General features: G+C 39.5%; 1 protein-coding gene and 1 pseudogene across 2 annotated transcripts in view; both read left to right on the top strand.

Moving 5' to 3' along the window:
* LOC142698297 (uncharacterized) overlaps nt 1–18,936 on the top strand; it is a 617,727-nt pseudogene that overhangs the window by 209,662 nt on the left and 389,129 nt on the right.
* The window catches only part of LOC142675554 (oocyte zinc finger protein XlCOF29-like), a 445,104-nt gene that overhangs the window by 214,293 nt on the left and 211,875 nt on the right, over nt 1–18,936 (top strand). The window lies entirely within an intron of this gene.

The raw sequence follows: 18,936 nt of genomic DNA, 5'->3' as shown, positions 1-18,936 counted from the left end.
TCCTCCAACATGAAGGAAACCAGAGCAGTCCTAATGTCTTTTCAATCCCATCTGAGAAATACCCAAATCCTGATCCAGTCAGACAACCTTGCAACTGTGTTCTATGTAAACAAGCAAGGAGGAACGAGGAGTGCCTCAATGTAAACCGAGTGCAGACGACTTATGAGTTGGGCAGAACAACATTCATTGGGATTACCTTGCTCTCAGCTAGATGACCTTCAACGGTCCCTGTTTACTTCCTGGTGCTCTAAAACTTCAGTAAACGTAGTCTCTCTGAATACTATCCTACAATTTCTTCAGGAGGGCTTCAATAAAGGTTTGAAGCTAAATACCCTTAAGGTGCAGTTCACGGCAATTAATGCCCAATTGCAAAATCGTTTCTCCAACCAGCAGTTGGGGAAGACCTTCTTCAAGGCTTTAAGAAACCTTAGCCCAGTCTCTCAGGTACCCTCTCCTTCCTGGGATCTTTCAGTGGTGGTGTCGGCTCTAAGAAAGCCACCGTTTGAACCCATGCAAGAGTCCTCCATCAGATTTCTCTCCTTCAAATCCTCTACAGCTACCTCATGGGCAGAAGTCGGGCGTATCCGTCTGGATCAAATTTGCAGAGCGGCTACGTGGGCATCCACATCAACCTTTGTCAAGCACTACAGACTCGACTCACTGGCATCAGAGGGTTCTCTATTTGGCAAAAGAGTGCTTGAAATGGCATCTGCTATCCCGCCCATATAGCTATTGCCTTGCAAGTCCCATATGTGTTGTGCTACCAAGGACGATCAGGGAAACAAAAATGTACTCACCGAAAATTTAATTTCATGGAGTTCGTAGGCAGCGCAAGCTTCCCCCCCCTGGCAGGACTTATGACTATTGCTTCGTAAAAATACGCTGGGGCCCGATTTCCGGTGCATACTTATAGGGTAAGTCCTTAATTGTATAATTGCTTATTGCTAATTAACCTGTCTCTGCTTGATTGTACCTAGGGGACTAAAACCCATATGTGTTGTGCTGCCTACGGACTCCAGGAAATAAAAATTTTGGTGAGTACATTTTCCTTATTTATACCACACAGTAAACGGCGTAAATTTAGGACGCAAAAAAGTGTGGAGAAATTGCTGTTTTGTTTCTATTCCTCTTCCAAAAAAAAAGGTAATAAATGTTAATTAATAATTATATGTACCCCAAAATGGTGCTATTAAAACAAACAACTTGTCCCGCAAAAAACAAGACCTTATACAGCTATGTCGACGGAAATATAATTTTTTTTATAGCTTTTTGAATGAGACTATGGAAAAACCTAAAAAATAGGCTGGTCAATAAGGGGTTAAATATATGTTTGTTTTATCAAGTTAAGGTTTATGTAATAAAAGTGGTGACCGGGTGTAGGCCAGAATCCCGGACTTTATCATTGATAGCTTTTAAAGCACACCTACGGTATGTTTTTATCTAAAAGTTCAAAATAGTCACGCTCCTGAGTCCCCAACGATGTTATGATGTCGTACCCGCATTTTAGAGTTTTGAAAATTCTTGCAAATAAAAGCAAAACTGTACAATTTTGCCACGATTTGTGTGAGGTCACCGCAAAATGCCAGGATTTCCTGCGATTCTCTGCAAAAGACAAATTTTTAGCATGACATGAGAACCCTGTACATGCAGCTTATTAGTTATTATTAAGAAATACTTGCAGAAAACATTAGACATCTAGGGTAAAGTGCACATGGGAGTCAGAGAAATGCTGGGACTTCAGAAAAAATCTTCAACAAAGCAGAGAGCGATGCAAGAACCTACTGCAGGGTTTACATGAGAGAGATCAGGCAGGCAATGAGTAGAGGGAGCTTTACCAGAGAGAGTCACCTGCATTTCTGCAGTCTGCCTACTCTTTTCAGTAACTAGAGACTGAATTTGCAGGACAACCGAGGGTGGACAGCAAATTAAAGAAGTCCCATAGTGGCAGCAACTTCATGCAGACTTTGCAAGGATAAAGCAGAAATTTTTTGAAGAAATTAAATAGCAAAATTGCTAGATATCAGGTATACTATTAGTTTAACACCAGTTTTTAATGAAAATGTATTGTCCATTTAAAGTGTTTTTTAAAGATTTATAAGGCTGGAATTAGGCATTCAGTTTTTGTGGCAGTATTTCCTGCAGGTTTTTTGAGCCAAAGCCAGTGGTGGTTTTGAACGGAATGGCTCAAACCTCTCCATCCTGATGGATCCACTTCTGACTGACTATAAAAAAAACAACCTGCATGCAGCCTAATATGTTATAAATGTGTCTACTGTGTGGTTTGAAAAATATACAAATCAAAATATCCATTTTTAATCCTAACAGAAGATGCCAGTAAGAACTCTAAGGGAAACGTCTTGTTTTCGATAAATTATGAAGTAGAAGATGAAGATATCAAGCTCAAGCAGCAGTCTTCAAGAGAAACCCACACTACCATTAATGTACATCCAGGACTTCACAGTAAATATCTATCATATAATTCCCCAAATCATGAGGATCCTTCTCCTGACCAATCCCAGATAGTTACCACAAGTACTGGTCAGAAAGGGGGTAAAAGGTTTCAATGTGGTAAACCGTTCACAAAAATCTCAGGTCTTTTAAAGCACAGAAGAATTCAGACAGTGGAGAAGCCGTATTCATGTTCAGAATGTGGGAAATGTTTTACACATAAATAAAGTCTTACTACACATAACAGAAATCACACAGGGGTGAAGTCATATTCATGTTCAGAATGTGGGAGGTGCTTTAGAGATAAAACAGGTCTTACTTTACATGAGAGAATTCACACAGGAGAGAAGCCATATTCATGTTCACAATGTGGGAAATGTTTTACAGAGAAATCAAGTCTTGTTAAACATGAGAGACGTCACACAGGAGAGAAGCCATATTTATGTTCAGAATGTGGGAAATGTTTTACACATAAATCACATCTTGTTACACATGAGAGAAGTCACACAGGGAAGAAGACATATTCATGTTCAGAATGTGGGAAAGGTTTAACAGAGAAATCAAGTCTTGTTACACATGAGAGAAGTCACACAGACAAACCATAATCATGTTCAGAATGTGGGAAATACATTTTATGAAAATCAAATACTGCTAAATATGAGAAAACTCACAGAGGGGAGAAGTAATTTTGTTCTATGTAAGGAAAATATTTTACATGGAAATATATTAACTGCTATGTGTAGAAAAATTTACTTCCCCTTTCCCATCCCACTTCCCCTTTCCCATCCCTTGGTTGAACTTGATGGACATGTGTCTTTTTTCAACCGTACAAACTATGTAACTATGTAACTATGTAAAAATTGTTAAATTCATCAAAAAATTTGCATAAACAAAACCTGTATTCTTGTTTTGCCTGTGGGAAAAGCTATAGGAGCAAAAAAGATTTTGTAACTCATCTGGTTATTCATAGACAGACAATAACTCCTTGGCTAGCCAAATATGGCCTTGTGAACACAGTCCCATTTTTTTATTTTAATCTGATGTGTCACTTTGTGAGATTAATTTAAATGTCCTTTAACCTTTCCTGATATCTGCCGTGTAGATACAGCAATGTTGGAAAAGCATTTCCACAAACCACTGTACATGTTTGATGGGGAGTCTGCACCATCACCAGTGGGTGTCAGCTGTACAGTCCTGGCCAAAAGTTTTGAGAATGACACAAATTTTATTTTTCACAACATTTTCTGCTTCAGTTTTTATAGCGGCAATTTGCATTAACTCTAGATTGTTATGAAGAGTGATCAGATGAATTGTAGTTGATTTCAAAGTCATTCCTTTCCAGGAAAATTAACTTAATCACAAAAACCCCATTTCAACTGCATTTCAGCCCTGCCACAATATGACCTCTTAAACATAATTGCAGTGATCTCATTAGCTCAGGAGAAAGTGTTAACGAGGACAAGGCAGATGATATCACTGTGTTATGCTGATTGAATTATAAGAGAAGACTGGTCACTTTAAAAGCGGGATGGCTTTTAACATGTCCCTTCTGACCATTAAGGTGGTGGCGTGATGTAGGAACGTCCGCACGCATGCGCGACTGTGCTCTCCCCACGATCCTCTCTCTTCTATGCTGAACACCGCTGATGCCGTTCACTGCTAGCCTCCAGAGGACACTACAGAAGATCCTTGGATGACCCCTGGAGTGTATGGTAAACTTGAGCGGGATTAACCGTCTTGACCCTGAATTTGTCCTCTCCCTTCTTTAAATGTATGTGGTGCTATTCTGCTCTGACATCAGATATCTTGGCTGGCCTGCTGTGATACTGCTGCTACTGTGTTATTGTCTCTGTGCTGCTCCACCTGTACTGCACTGTACTGCTCCATCTGTGTTGGCCTCCCTGTAGCTGGGGCATTAATCCAACTTAGGGGCTGAGTTTGTTCCTCCTAGGAGCTCTGGAGTGCCCTGAACTTTTAACTTGACTGCTTATTAGGGATAGGTTGCTAAACCTTAAAAATAAGCCACTGGATAAGCTATATATAAAATCATTCGGCAACGGTTGGCTGAATACTTCTGATGAAATGTGCAAAAGTGAAAAAATCCTCAGCACATCCAACATTTGAGCATGTATAAAAAAGAAAGCTTTATTGGGACATATCAATAAAAGTCCAAAGGGACGCAGGCAGGCATGTTACCGTTAACGCGTTTCTAAGTGTTCTTACTCATAGCATAACGTAACAAGTTCAAACCATGTGTTTTAAAATCAACATAAGCCAATCCTGACTCCGTAAAAAACAGAGCTAACTCCACCTATAGAAACTAGTCAGTCAGCAGTATTTTAATAATTGCCGATTGCATGTGTTTAAACAAGAATTGTATATATCCTGGAAATTAGAAAGAAATTTGTAATGCAATATATCACCTAGGTTATTACATAAGAATGACACATAATGATCTACAATATGGACTAAAATGCAGCGAATATGAAGGAAGTTATCATAAACTATTTGTGTGTCTTGAAATCTACTGCATGAAAATGCAACCAACGACACGTGAATTATACTAGTAAACGCTGCACCTGCGGTTTAAAAATTAAATTTTTCATTAGAGAAAAATCATATCACAAGAAAAAAGGAAAGTATTGGTTATTATTTGGGAGATTTATAGAGAAGGGACTAACAATACACTGAAGATTCTGAACCGCAAAGTATGCGTTAGAGCATTGATAATATACATTTAAAGAAACATCGTAAGAAAATCTAGACCTATTTGAATAAAGATGGCACATATCTTGTATAGAATCGCTTGCCATAAAGAAATAAAACTAGAGAACAAGACCACAGTAAAAAGACACTTCTAGGCATCAAATATAATGGAAGAATGATACTACCAGCCTAAACCATCTTGGAAGGCCCTACATGATCAAACAGGATAGCCCAGAATGTCAGACTTATGGAGTGGAACCTGGGAGCATAACATATGTTTGATATAGAAACAAATATGGTTCAGTATAAAAATAAAAGATCTCCCCTCCAGTTTAAAGAGGCTCTGTCACCACATTATAAGTGCCCTATCTTCTATATAATATGATCGGCGCTGTAATGTAGATTACAGCAGTGTTTTTTATTTAGAAAAACGATCATTTTTGACGGAGTTATGACCTATATTAGCTTTATGCTAATGCATTCCTCAATGGACAACTGGGCGTGTTTTAATATATGGCCAAGTGGGCGTTGTGGAGAGAAGTGTATGACGCTGACCAATCAGCGTTATACACTTCTAACCATTCATTTATACAGCACATAGCGATATACACTACCGTTCAAAAGTTTGGGGTCACCCAGACAATTTTGTGTTTTCCATGAAATCTCACACTTATATTTATCAAATGAGTTGCAAAATCACTAGAAAATATAGTCAAGACATTGACAAGGTTAGAAATAATGATTTTTATTTGAAATAATAATTTTCTCCTTCAAACTTTGCTTTCGTCAAAGAATGCTCCATTTGCAGCAATTACATCATTGCAGACCTTTGGCATTCTAGCTGTTAATTTGCTGAGGTAATCGGGAACAATTTCACCCCATGCTTCCAGAAGCCCCTCCCACAAGTTGGATTGGCTTGATGGGCACTTCTTGCGTACCATACGGTCAAGCTGCTCCCACAACAGCTCTATGGGGTTGAGATCTGGTGACTGCGCTGGCCACCCCTTTACAGATAGAATACCAGCTGCCTGCTTCTTCCCTAAATAGTTCTTGCATAATTTGGAGGTGTGCTTTGGGTCATTGTCCTGTTGTAGGATGAAATTGGCTCCAATCAAGCGCTGTCCACAGGATATGGCATGACGTTGCAAAATTGAGTGATAGCCTTCCTTATTCAAAATCCCTTTTACTTTGTACAAATCTCCCACTTTACCAGCACCAAAGCAACCCCAGACCATCACATTACTTCCACCATGCTTGACAGATGGCGTCAGGCACTCTTCCAGCATCTTTTCAGTTGTTCTGCATCTCACAAATGTTCTTCTGTGTGATCCAAACACCTCTAACTTCGATTCGTCTGTCCATAACACTTTTTTCCAATCTTCCTCTGACCAATGTCTGTGTGCTTTTGCCCATATTAATCTTTTCCTTTTATTAGCCAGTTTCAGATATGGCTTTTTCTTTGCCACTCTGCCCTGAAGGCCAGCATCCCGGAGTTGTCTCTTCACTGTAGATGTTGACACTGGCCTTTTGCGGGTACTGTTTAATGAAGCTGCCAGTTGAGAACCTGTGATGCGTCTATTTCTCAAACTAGAGACTCTAATGTACTTGTCTTGTTGCTCAGTTGTGCAGTGGGGCCTCCCACTTCTCTTCCTACTCTGGTTAGAGCCTGTGTGTGCTGTCCTCTGAAGGGAGTAGTACACACCGTTGTAGGAAATCTTCAGTTTCTTGGCAATTTCTCGCATGGAATAGCCTTCATTTCTAAGAACAAGAATAGACTGTCGAGTTTCACATGAAAGCTCTCTTTTTCTAGCCATTTGGAGAGTTTAATCGAACCCACAAATGTAATGCTCCAGATTCTCAACTAGCTCAAAGGAAGGTCAGTTTTATAGCTCCTCTAAACAGCAAAAATGTTTACAACGGTGCTCACATAATTGCACAAGGTTTTTCAAGTGATTTCTAATCATCCATTAGCCTTCTAACACAGTTAGCAAACACAATGTACCATTAGAACACTGGAGTGATGGTTGCTTGAAATGGGCCTCTATACACCTATGTAGATATTGCATTAAAAACCAGACGGTTGCAGCTAGTATAGTCATTTACCACATTAACAATGTATAGAGTGTATTTCTGATTATTTTAATGTTATCTTCATTGAAAAAAACTGTGCTTTTCTTTAAAAAAATAAGGAAATTTCTAAGTAACCCTAAACTTTTGAACGGTAGTGTAGCTATATTGCTATGTGCTGTCACATAAACACACTATAACATTACTGCAGTGTCATGACAATGAATATACATTACCTCCAGCCAGGACGGGATGTGTATTCAGAATCCTGACACTTCTCTGCACTTCTCTGTGATTTACAGCACAGCGAGATCTCGCTGTAAATGACAGCTTACAGCGTAATCTCGCGAGACTACGCCTGCTGTGCTGTAAATCACAGAGCAGTGGTCAGGATTCTGAATACACATCCCGTCCTGGCTGGAGGTAATCTATATTCATTGTCAGGACACTGCAGTAACGTTATAGTATGTTTATGTGGCAGCACATAGCGATATAGCTGTATCGCTATGTGCTGTATAAATGTTTGGGGAGAAGTGTATGACGCTGATTGGTCAACGTCATACACTTCTCTCCACAACGCCCACTTGGTCATATAGTAAAACACGCCCAGTTGTCCATTAAGAAACTCATTAGCATAAAGCAAATATAGGTCATAACTCCGTCAAAAATGATTGTTTTTCTAAATAAAAAACACTGCTGTAATCTACATTACAGCGCCGATCACATCATGTACAATATAGGCCACTTATAATGTGGTGACAGAGCCTCTTTAAACCTTTCATATACCGCGTATCCATTTGGAGAATCCAAAGGGCTTCTCTATTGAAAAGGTGTCTTTTCCAGTCACCTCCCCTGACTGTTTTTTTTCACCACTTCTATACCATGGAATCTGAAGTGTTCTAGGGAGTTGTTATGTCTAGCGATGAAATGTTTAGAAGCTCCTGATGTTTTAGCGGAGCTTTTTAGAATGTCTGATGTGTGTTCTGCTATACGTGTCTTAAGTTTCGTGGTTGTGCAGCCTATATATTTGAGATTGCATGATGCACATATAATCATATAAACCACATGATGTGTATCAACGTTTATAAACATGTTTATTTGATGTATTTTATTCTTTTGTAAAGTGAATTCCTTTGTTTTTATAAGGTGTATACAGACATTGCATCTGTTAGCACCACATGTATAAAAACACTTTTTTGCAATAGCCATGTTTTATTTGTGGTGCTGGATGTGAAAAGGCTAGGTGACAGGATGTCACCAAGGCTTTTACCTTTTTTGGCCACATATTTGCCTCGATTGATTATTTGGGCAAAGTAGTGCTTTGATTCAACATAGGGATGTACTTCTTAATGATATTGATTATTTGAGTGTAATTGGAGCTATGGGCAGTGGAAAATACTGTTGGAGATATCAATGAAAATGTATTTTTATTTTTATCTTCTAAACCGGATCGTTGTGTTTTATTCTTAACTACACTACCGTTCAAAAGTTTGGGGTCACCCAGATAATTTTGTGTTTTCCATGAAAACTCACACTTATATTTATCAAATGAGTTGCAAAATAACTAGAAAATATAGTCAAGACATTGACAAGGTTAGAAATAATGATTTTTATTTGAAATAATAATTTTCTCCTTCAAACTTTGCTTTCGTCAAAGAATGCTCCATTTGCAGCAATTACATCATTGCAGACCTTTGGCATTCTAGCTGTTAATTTGCTGAGGTAATCGGGAGAAATTTCACCCCATGCTTCCAGAAGCCCCTCCCACAAGTTGGATTGGCTTGATGGGCACTTCTTGCGTACCATACGGTCAAGCTGCTCCCACAACAGCTCTATGGGGTTGAGATCTGGTGACTGCGCTGGCCACTCCATTACAGATAGAATACCAGCTGCCTGCTTATTCCCTAAATATATCTTGCATAATTTGGAGGTGTGCTTTGGGTCATTGTCCTGTTGTAGGATGAAATTGGCTCCAATCAAGCGCTGTCCACAGGATATGGCATGACGTTGCAAAATGGAGTTATAGCCTTCCTTATTCAAAATCCCTTTTACCTTGTACAAATCTCCCACTTTACCAGCACCAAAGCAACCCCAGACCATCACATTACCTCCACCATGCTTGACAGATGGCGTCAGGCACTCTTCCAGAATCTTTTCAGTTGTTCTGCGTCTCACAAATGTTCTTCTGTGTGAGCCAAACACCTCAAACTTCGATTTGTCTGTCCATAACACTTTTTTTCAATCTTCCTCTGTCCAATGTCTGTGTGCTTTTGCCCATATTAATCTTTTCCTTTTATTAGCCAGTCTCAGATATGGCTTTTTCTTTGCCACTCTGCTCTGAAGGCCAGCATCCCGGAGTCACCTCTTCACTGTAGACGTTGACACTGGCATTTTGCGGGTACTATTTAATGAAGCTGCCAGTTGAGGACCTGTGAGGCGTCTATTTCTCAAACTAGAGACTCTAATGTACTTGTCTTTTTGCTCAGTTGTGCAGCGGGGCCTCCCACTTCTCTTTCTACTCTGGTTAGAGCCTGTTTGTGCTATCCTCTGAAGGGACTAGTACACACCATTGTAGGAAATCTTCCGTTTCTTGGCAATTTCTCGCATGGAATAGCCTTCATTTCTAAGAACAAGAATAGACTGTCGAGTTTCACATGAAAGCTCTCTTTTTCTAGCCATTTAGAGAGTTTAATCGAACCCACAAATGTAATGCTCCAGATTCTCAACTAGCTCAAAGGAAGGTCAGTTTTATAGCTCCTCTAAACAGCAAATCTGTTTACAGCGGTGCTAACATAATTGCACAAGGGTTTTCAAGTGTTTTCTAATCATCCATTAGCCTTCTAACACAGTTAGCAAAGACAATGTACCATTAGAACACTGGAGTGATGGTTGCTGGAAATGGGCCTCTATACACCTATGTAGATATTGCATTAAAAACCAGACGTTTGCAGCTAGAATAGTCATTTAGCACATTAACAATGTATAGAGTGTATTTCTGATTAATTTAATGTTATCTTCATTGAAAAAAAACTGCATTTCTTTCAAAAATAAGGAAATTTCTAAGTGACCCTAAACTTTTGAACGGTAGTGTACATTCCAACCTTTGTTCCACATCCAATTTTTATAGCCTCCTTGTAACAGTCTTTTTTGTAGATCCTTGCTTTGTGTAATGAAGGACAGATCGTCTGAGCAGGCTCTTCTAGTTCTAATTAATTCACCCTGCGGTATCGCTGTAACAGTGTGACTGGGGTGACAACTGGCCGCATGTAAAATGGTGTTGCCTGCTATAGGTTTTACGATATAGAGCTGTAGATACGCCCCTATCTAATTAGTTTCCACTCAAAAGTAAATCATGAAAAGGGATTTGAGATTTGGATGTTATTGTTGATGAAATTGACAGAGTGGTATAGATACCACATCTCCACACCACACCTGGAGCCGGTCGTCGATATAGCGACCGTACCACATTATGGCATTACTAAATGGATTGATTTCTTAAAAAATTAATTTTTCTTCCCACCTGGACATATGTAAAGTGGCCAATGAAGGTGAAAATTTGGAACCCATAGGGGCACCTTCAATTTGCATATAGAATTGATTGTCAAAGCTAAAAAAAATTGTGACTTAGCAGATATTCTACAGCCATCATAATAAACTCTTGTAATTCCGGGGTGTATGTGCTGTATTTTTTTAAATGGAATTCTATGGCAAGGCATGCTAGATCATGGGGAATACATGAATATAAGCCCATGATGTCACATGTGACCCAGGACAGTGTTGGACGATGTAAAATTTTGGAAGGCTTTAAGAACTTCCTTGCTGTCTTTTAAATATCCTGGGCTTCGTTGAACCAGCTGTTATAACAAATTATCGATCCAAGCGCTTAATTTTTCATTAAACGATCCTATGCCCGAAATTATCGGGCATAAGGGACAAAGAAAAACTTATTTATGTACTTTGGGAAAGCCGTGAAAGATGGGCATAATTGGGAAATCAGGAATAAGGTATTTTGAAATTTTTTTCATTTAACACTCCCAAACCTAAGCCCTCTTTTATTATTTTTTTCAGTGCTAAGATGCATATTGCAGTGGGATCAGATGATACTTTGCAGCATGTATTATTATTAGATAATAAATCATTAACTTGTTTCTTATTCATTAGTAGGAATAGCGCATTCATGTGAATTATAGCCAAGAAAGTCCATAGTGGTAAACGTTGGAGAAATGAACGCAGATTCTCCGCTGGTATCAAAAAGAGTTTTCTCTTGAGAATCTTTGTACTGGTTACTATCAAAAAAATGTTTTTTGACTGTCAAGAGACGTCTAAGATTTTTTGAAAAAGGTTAAATTTTGCTGCAGGTACAAAATTTAGTCCCTTTGAGGGAATGTTAATTTAATTTTTGCTCAAAATTGTTGGTGATAGAATGATGACACTTTAATCGAGAAAATGTCCAGCTAAGTTGGTCTTTTCCTTGTTTGATATCTTTTTATTCCTCTGCCTCCTGCCGCCCCTTCATATTCGTTTTTTGAACGTGTAATTTGTTCATCATTTTTTTGGAACACTTGTTTTTTTTGGGGTGCTAGACTCTTTTTTTCTGATTCAGTGAAGTCTGTATTGGAATCAGAGGTTTCAGCCTCAGTTGAAGAAAAACTCACATGAAGATCTTGTGAGCCGGCGTTGTTTCTAATTGATTTATTGAATTTTCTTCTTTTTAAAATAGATCTCGGTATATTATGGTTGCTTCGATTTCCAGTTATAAACTTGGTCATTAGAATAATCTTCAACGTCCCGTTGGTATTATTTTTTTTTTAATACCCATGATGGCAGTTTCTAATTTGGAGATATTGGCCTTGACTTGTATGTAAAACATCAAAATCTGAACGTTTGGTGTACTTTTCTAGAGACATTTCTATATGTTGAATCTCCACCTTGATCTCATTCAATCTAGATTCTTCATATTTCACAATCAATTCAATGAGTTTAAGTGAGCAATTTGTTAGAATTTCATTCCATTCTGCTACAAATTGAGGTGAATATATTGTGGTCGGAATTTTTTTAATTCTAAGACCTCTTGGTATCATATTGCGCTTTGCATCCATTTTTAACGTGTTGTGATCCCACCATGTACGTTGTTCTGAGCTTAATAACTTTTCGAAACTGAAAAAAAGCTCCTTGCACTCTGTGGTGTTAACCCCTTGAGGACCAAGCTCATTTTGGCCTTCAGGACCAGACCTATTTTTTCAAATCTGACGTGTCACTTTATGTGGTAATAACTTGGGAATGCTTTTACCTATCAAAGCGATTCTGAGACTGTTTTCTTGTGAGTTATTGTACTTTATAATAGTGGAAAAATTTGGTCGATACATTCAATATTTATTAGTGAAAAACACCAAAATTTTGTGAAAAATTGCAAAAATTAGCATTTTTCTAAATTTTAATGTATCTGCTTGTAAGACAGATAGTAATACCACACACACAATTGTTCCTAATTAACATCCGCATGTGTCTACTTTAGATTGGCATCATTTTTTTAACATTCTTTCATTTCTCTAGGAGGTTACAAAGCTTAGAACTTTAGCAACAATTTTTCAGGGGCCAATTCAGCTGTGAAGCGGCTTTTAGGGCCTAATATATTGGTAACCACCAATAAGTCACCCCATTTTAAAAACGTATCCCTCAAAGTATTCAAAACAGCATTTAGAAAGTTTCTTAACCCTTTAGATAGGAATTAAAGCAAAATAGAGGTGACATTTTCAAATGTAATTTTATTTTTATTTTTTGCAGAAATTCATTTTTAATCCATTTTTTTTGTAACACAGAAAGTTTTACCAGAGAAAAGCAACTCAATATTCATTGTCCAGATTCTGCAGTTTTTAGAAATATCCCACATGTGGGCCTAGTGTGCTAATGGACTGAAGCATCCGCATCAGAATCAAAGGAGCACCTAGAGGATCTTGGGGCCTTCTTTTTATTAGAAAATATTTTAAGCACCATGTCAAGTTATATTTTAGGCTCTATGTCAGGTTTGAAGGGCTCTTGCGGTGCCAAAACAGTGTAAATCCCACAAAAGTGACTCCATTTTGGAAACTACACCACTTGAAGAATCCTTCTAGGGGTGTAATGATCATTTTGACCCCACAGGTGTTTCATAGATTTTATTAGAATTGAGCAGTGAAAATAAAACAAATCCTTTTTCTTCAATAAAACGTAGTTTTAGCTCAAACCTTTTCCTTTTCTCAACAACTAAAGGAAAAAAAAGAACCCCCAACATTTGTAAAGCAATTTCTCCCGAGTACGGCAATACCCCATATGTGGTCATAAACTGCTGTTTGGGCACAGAATAGGGCCCAGAATGGAAGGAGCAGCATTTGCTTTTGGAGTACAGATTTTGCTGCATTTGGTTTCTGGGCGCTATGTCGCATTTGCAAAGTCCCTCTGGGACCAAAACAGTGGATCCTCCCCAGAAGTGACTCCATTTTAGAAGCAACACCCCTCAAGATATTCACCTAGGGGTGTAGTGAGCATATTATCCCCGCAGGTGTTTGGCAGAAATTTGTGTGCAATCGATGTTGCAGAGTGAAAATGGGATTTTACCATAGATATGCCATATATGTGGTGCCCGGTTTGTGCCACCATAACAAGACAGTTCTAATTATTATGCTGTGTTTCACCCCACAGGTCTTTTCCATAAATGATTGCGCTGCAGAAGTTGGGCTTGCTAAACAAGTGGTTTGTATATCAAGTGGTGTTACAAAACCGGAGTTAAAGAGGAGCAAAAGTCCCTGTAAGTACTCTTCTTTTCTTTTACTTTAACAACTGTTCACTGTTTTTTTTTTTTGTAACTGGGATAATGGATAGCAAGATTGGAGTTTTTCTTCAGTGCACAGTTTGCCATATGTATGCACGACTGGAGCCTGAGTTCCAGGGTGAATACTTCTGTGGCAGATGTGAGCATGTTGGTCACCTGGAAGCTCACATTAGAGATCTGGAGGAGCAAAATACAACACTGAGGAAGATAGACACTCTTGAGCGGAGCATGCTGCTCACAGAGCATGCAGTTAGTGGGTTAGAACTGGAGGGTGAAGACATGGGTCAGCAGGATCAGTCAAGTAGCTGGGTTAATGTAGTTAGGGGCAGCAGAAAGGGGTCCAAGAAAAGAAGGCCAATCCTGTTTCTGATATTCCAAGCAAAATTGCCAAGTTGGGTGATGATGCGAGGGTGTCTGTCTCAGAAATGGCAGCCCTAGTGGATACTGATCTCCCTAACAGCCGGGAGAACAGCCCAGCTAGTAGTCGGGGGGATGGTAATGCAGGTAAGGCAAGACAATTGATAGTTGTAGGGGATTCTATAATCAGGAAGACTGATAAGGCTGCCTCAACCGAATGGTTTGCTGTCTCCCTGGTGCCAGGGTTCAGCATGTGGTGGAATGGATGGACAAATTGCTGGGTGGGGCTGGTGATGATCCAGCTGTTGTGGTCCATGTGGGTACCAACGACAGAATAAATGGTAGGGGGAGGAGCCTTAAGAATAATTTTAAGAAACTAGGCTACAAGCTGAAGGGAAGAACCTCCAAGGTTGTATTCTCAGGAATACTGCCTGTGCCATGCGCATCACAGGAAAGACAGCTTATGGAGTTAAATGCATGGCTCAAGTATTGGTGTAGAGGAGAAGGCTTTGGGTTCCTAGAGTACTGGTCTGACTTTTCATTGGGGCACAAATTTTATTCTGCAGATGATTTGCACCTATAAGGAAGGGGGTCCGCTGTGCTGGGGGAGAGAATTCTAGCTGGGGTGGCGGAATATTTAAACTAGGGCTGAGGAGGGAGGTCAATGTAGAAAATAAAGGAATAGTCCGGTTAGAGAGGGGTCAGACTATATTGGTGGGGGGAGAAACAGACTGTGTGGAGAGGACTAGACAACTGGATAAGGAGAACAACCTGCATGCATCATATGTCCTAGGGGAGCTACACTGGCGGAGTCACTTGTTGAGAAGGATCTGGGTGTACTTGTAAATCATAAACTAAATAGCAGCATGCAATGTCAATCAACTGCTTCAAAGGCCAGCAGGATATTGTCGCGTATTAACCGGTTAAAGACCAGGCTGTTTTACAGCTAAATGACCAGAGCAAATTTTGCTATGCGCTTCTTTAGATGACTATAACTCTGCAGGTGAATAAAGTTCATCTTTGAATTTTACACTCTTTTTAAAGGACAGATAGGACTTTGTTTTAGTGGCATTTGTCAGTATATATCATTTTTTTTTTTTTCTCTAAAGTGGGCAAAATTGGAAAAAAATGCAAGAATTTAGCAATTACGTCAGTTTATGCTAGCATTTTTCACACATAGTATGGACCACGGACAAAATTCATCTCCTTTCACATTCTGCCACTTCTCCTGTGCATGGGGATACCAAATATGTGTGCCTTATTTATCACATAGAGATGTAGGAGGGCTTACGATAGAAGAAGCTTATTTCACAAATCACCTTTTTTCAAAGCTGGTTTTACAAAACTCAACAGAGTTTCTATAACACTTCCAAAATATCTGCTCTTGAAGCAGAGATCCCAAAATATTCATCTAGGGGTATAATGGGAATATACTTTTTGGGGTTCTCTAAATTAAGAATAAGAAATTGCAGGTTTATGCAAATGGAGCTCTCCAGCAGATGAACTTTAGAAAATATGCAAACATGACATCCACCACCCTCCCCCCCCCACCCAATCCATTCCCTCCCTCACCCTAGGAGTAAAATCGGGGGAAAAATAAAAATGCAATGTAGGGCGAATATATTTTCAACTAATTAACTATAATCTAATAATTCAGAACAGTGTGGTATTTTTTAAAACATGGGTCAATGCACAGGCCTGGTTATGAGGGACAGAAATATCGGGAATCTTTGCGGTGCCCCGTCTTTTCTGCAGACGCGGCACTTTTTCTGGTGGTTGCTTCTAGTTGGTGTTGGGGGAATGCGAATAATGAAACGTCTTTCAGTCAGTCGCGTGACATCCTCAGACTGGGGAGATTCTGTGGTGTCCTGAACATCAAATATGAGGCCTTCGATAATTTTCTCCTGGAAGTCTAGATATGTGTCTCTGCCTCTGTTTTTTTTTATAGAGCACAAATGAATTGTGGTTTGCCACCTGTAACAGATAAATTGCCACTTTTTTGCACCAGGTTTTTGTTTTGCGTTTTACTAAATACGGCTGTAAAACCTGGTCGCTTAAATCCACCCCCCCCCCCATGTACTTGTTATATTCGGACAAGCTCACTGGTTTGTGCTTGTCCTATTTTGCCCCTCTTTCCCTCGCTGCCACTGTTCCTGCGGTATGTATTGTGCTTAGTACATATACATCTTTGCAATCCCTGTACTTGACCGCCAGCAATTCTTCAGATGCATAAGATAAGGAGTCCCCCTTTACCATGCGCTTCCCCACTAATTGCTGCGGAAAACCAATTCGGTTTTTGCGCATGGTACCACATGCCCCAGTCCTAGCAGCATGCAAATGCCGAAACAGGGGCACACTGGAATAAAAATTATCGCAGTACAGGTGGTACCCCTTGTGAAGCAGAGGCTGCATTATCTCCCACACTATCTTACTGCTGGTGGAAAGATCAGGGGGCATCCAGGAACATTTATTGTGCGGTCCCGCTCTTCATAAATCCTGAAGGCGGTGGTATATCCTGACCCGCTTTCTCACAATTTGTAAAGCTTAACTCCATATCTTGCCCCTTTGGAAGGTAGATATTGGGGAAAGCTAAGTCTTCCATGGAAGTTGAGGAGGGATTCGTCCACGCTTACATTCTGCACAGGGGTGTAAAGTTGCAGGAATAAATTATTGAGGGAATTTATTAGCGGTCTTATTTTGAACAACCGATCACGGTTTGCATCGGTACTTGGGGGGGCCTGTGCGTTGTCATTGAAGTGGAGGAACCTCATTATTGTCTCATAAAGAGACCTGGGCATTACTGCAGAATATACTGGGGTGGCTTAGGCGGGTCTTGTTGACCAGTAAGACCTAATGGAGGGCTTTTTTACAATACCCATATTTAGGGTGAGCCACAAATTTTTTTTGAATTCCTTTAAATTGGTGGACGTCCAATCTCTGGCATGGGTGGATGAAGGTTTCTGCCTTATATACTGAGCGGCATATAAATTAGTTACGCAGACAATCATATTTAGGATATAAACAAAAAGAGTCCAACAGCAATGAAAATAGAAGGGGCTAGCTGCTATACGGTAGAGCATGCTCCCCTGGTAACAAAATAGGCACTCCTATACAGACATTTATGCACAGAGAAAAGAAAAGGAGAATACACGCCTATATGTAAAACGTAACTTTATTGACATTAACATATGGTATATTTAAAATGTATAAAACTGATGCACACAAAGGACTAAAGGACACTGTTCCAATAACAGTAGAAAAAGACACATATGTTCAGACTGTGTAATGATCATGCCGGAGAGCAAGAAAAATCAGTGCTGGAAGTGGAAATACAGCCATATGGTAACATGCATAGCACTGGTATTCAAACTATGACAATGAGAGTCAAAGGCAAAACAGTGTGCACAGATAAACTAGTATATAAACACAGTAACCATGGAGTGGCTTACAAAGCTGAACTCAGAAAACAACTCTAAAGAGGTGTATAGGAAGTTAGCTGAGGACAAGTCTCTTACCCATAAACGGCTATAGATGCAGTCTGACAGTGTGCACTGGACCCCAACGCGCGTTTCGCACTTTGCTTCCTCAAGGGGTTTAGTGTGTCCAGTAAACTGCTGTCTTAAATACATATGGCAGCAGCTGATGTGGGTGTTTGCTAAATGCCAAACGTGCGATGGCGCGCATCCTCCGTCGACACCGGAAGTGCGGCAGGCCCCACTTCCCGTACCCAGCGCCGTAGCGCACACCCAGGATCCCCGACGCGTACAGGGATCCCGGGGATGCGCAATGCGCATGGGGGGCGCGGACCGGGCCAGACACAGATCGGTGACACACAGAGGAGGCGCGCACCCATTGGACAAGGAACAAACATGAACAAGAAGATCGGTATTTATACACATGCTTACAAAAAGTACAGCAACTAACTCTAATATGCACTATATGTCCATACATTAAAAACAGACAATAGAAAAGTTTAATAATATCAAAAGTGATACTGCCGATTACTGATATCATCTGTGCAGGAGTGAACATGACAGTGGGGATCGATGTAGTGAGAAACTAATATGGCAATGTGTAATGATCGCCTAAAAAAAGTATAAATTTGTGTATATAAGTGAATAAAAAAGTGAAGATATAAAAATTTAAAAATTAAAAAAAAAAAATTAAAATTAGTGAAAAAAGTGAAGACACATAAGTAGAAATTAGTCGACAGAGCACCATAAAGTATGTGTAATAGCGGTATTCAAACGCAAAGTTAAATAAGGGGAGAGAAATATAAACTCCCAATAAGTGAAGTGTATAAAAGAAAATCATTAAATAAAAGGGGCAGTTACCACTAAAGGTATCCCACTGAGTGAAATAATATATATATACGTGATCATAAATTTATACGTATAAGTTATACAGAAAACATACACAACACCAGACTATAGTAGAAACATAATTTATAAAAAGGACAATTACAGCACAAAGAATATATATCTATGAGGCTATCGTATATATCCATCTAAGCATCTTCTTTCACTTTTCCGAAGTTATTCCATTTTGAC

This window comes from Rhinoderma darwinii, chromosome 1, assembly GCF_050947455.1.
Source record: "Rhinoderma darwinii isolate aRhiDar2 chromosome 1, aRhiDar2.hap1, whole genome shotgun sequence".
In the NCBI taxonomy this organism is placed as follows: Eukaryota; Metazoa; Chordata; class Amphibia; order Anura; family Rhinodermatidae; genus Rhinoderma; species Rhinoderma darwinii.
This window is presented reverse-complemented; position numbering and strand designations above follow the sequence as displayed.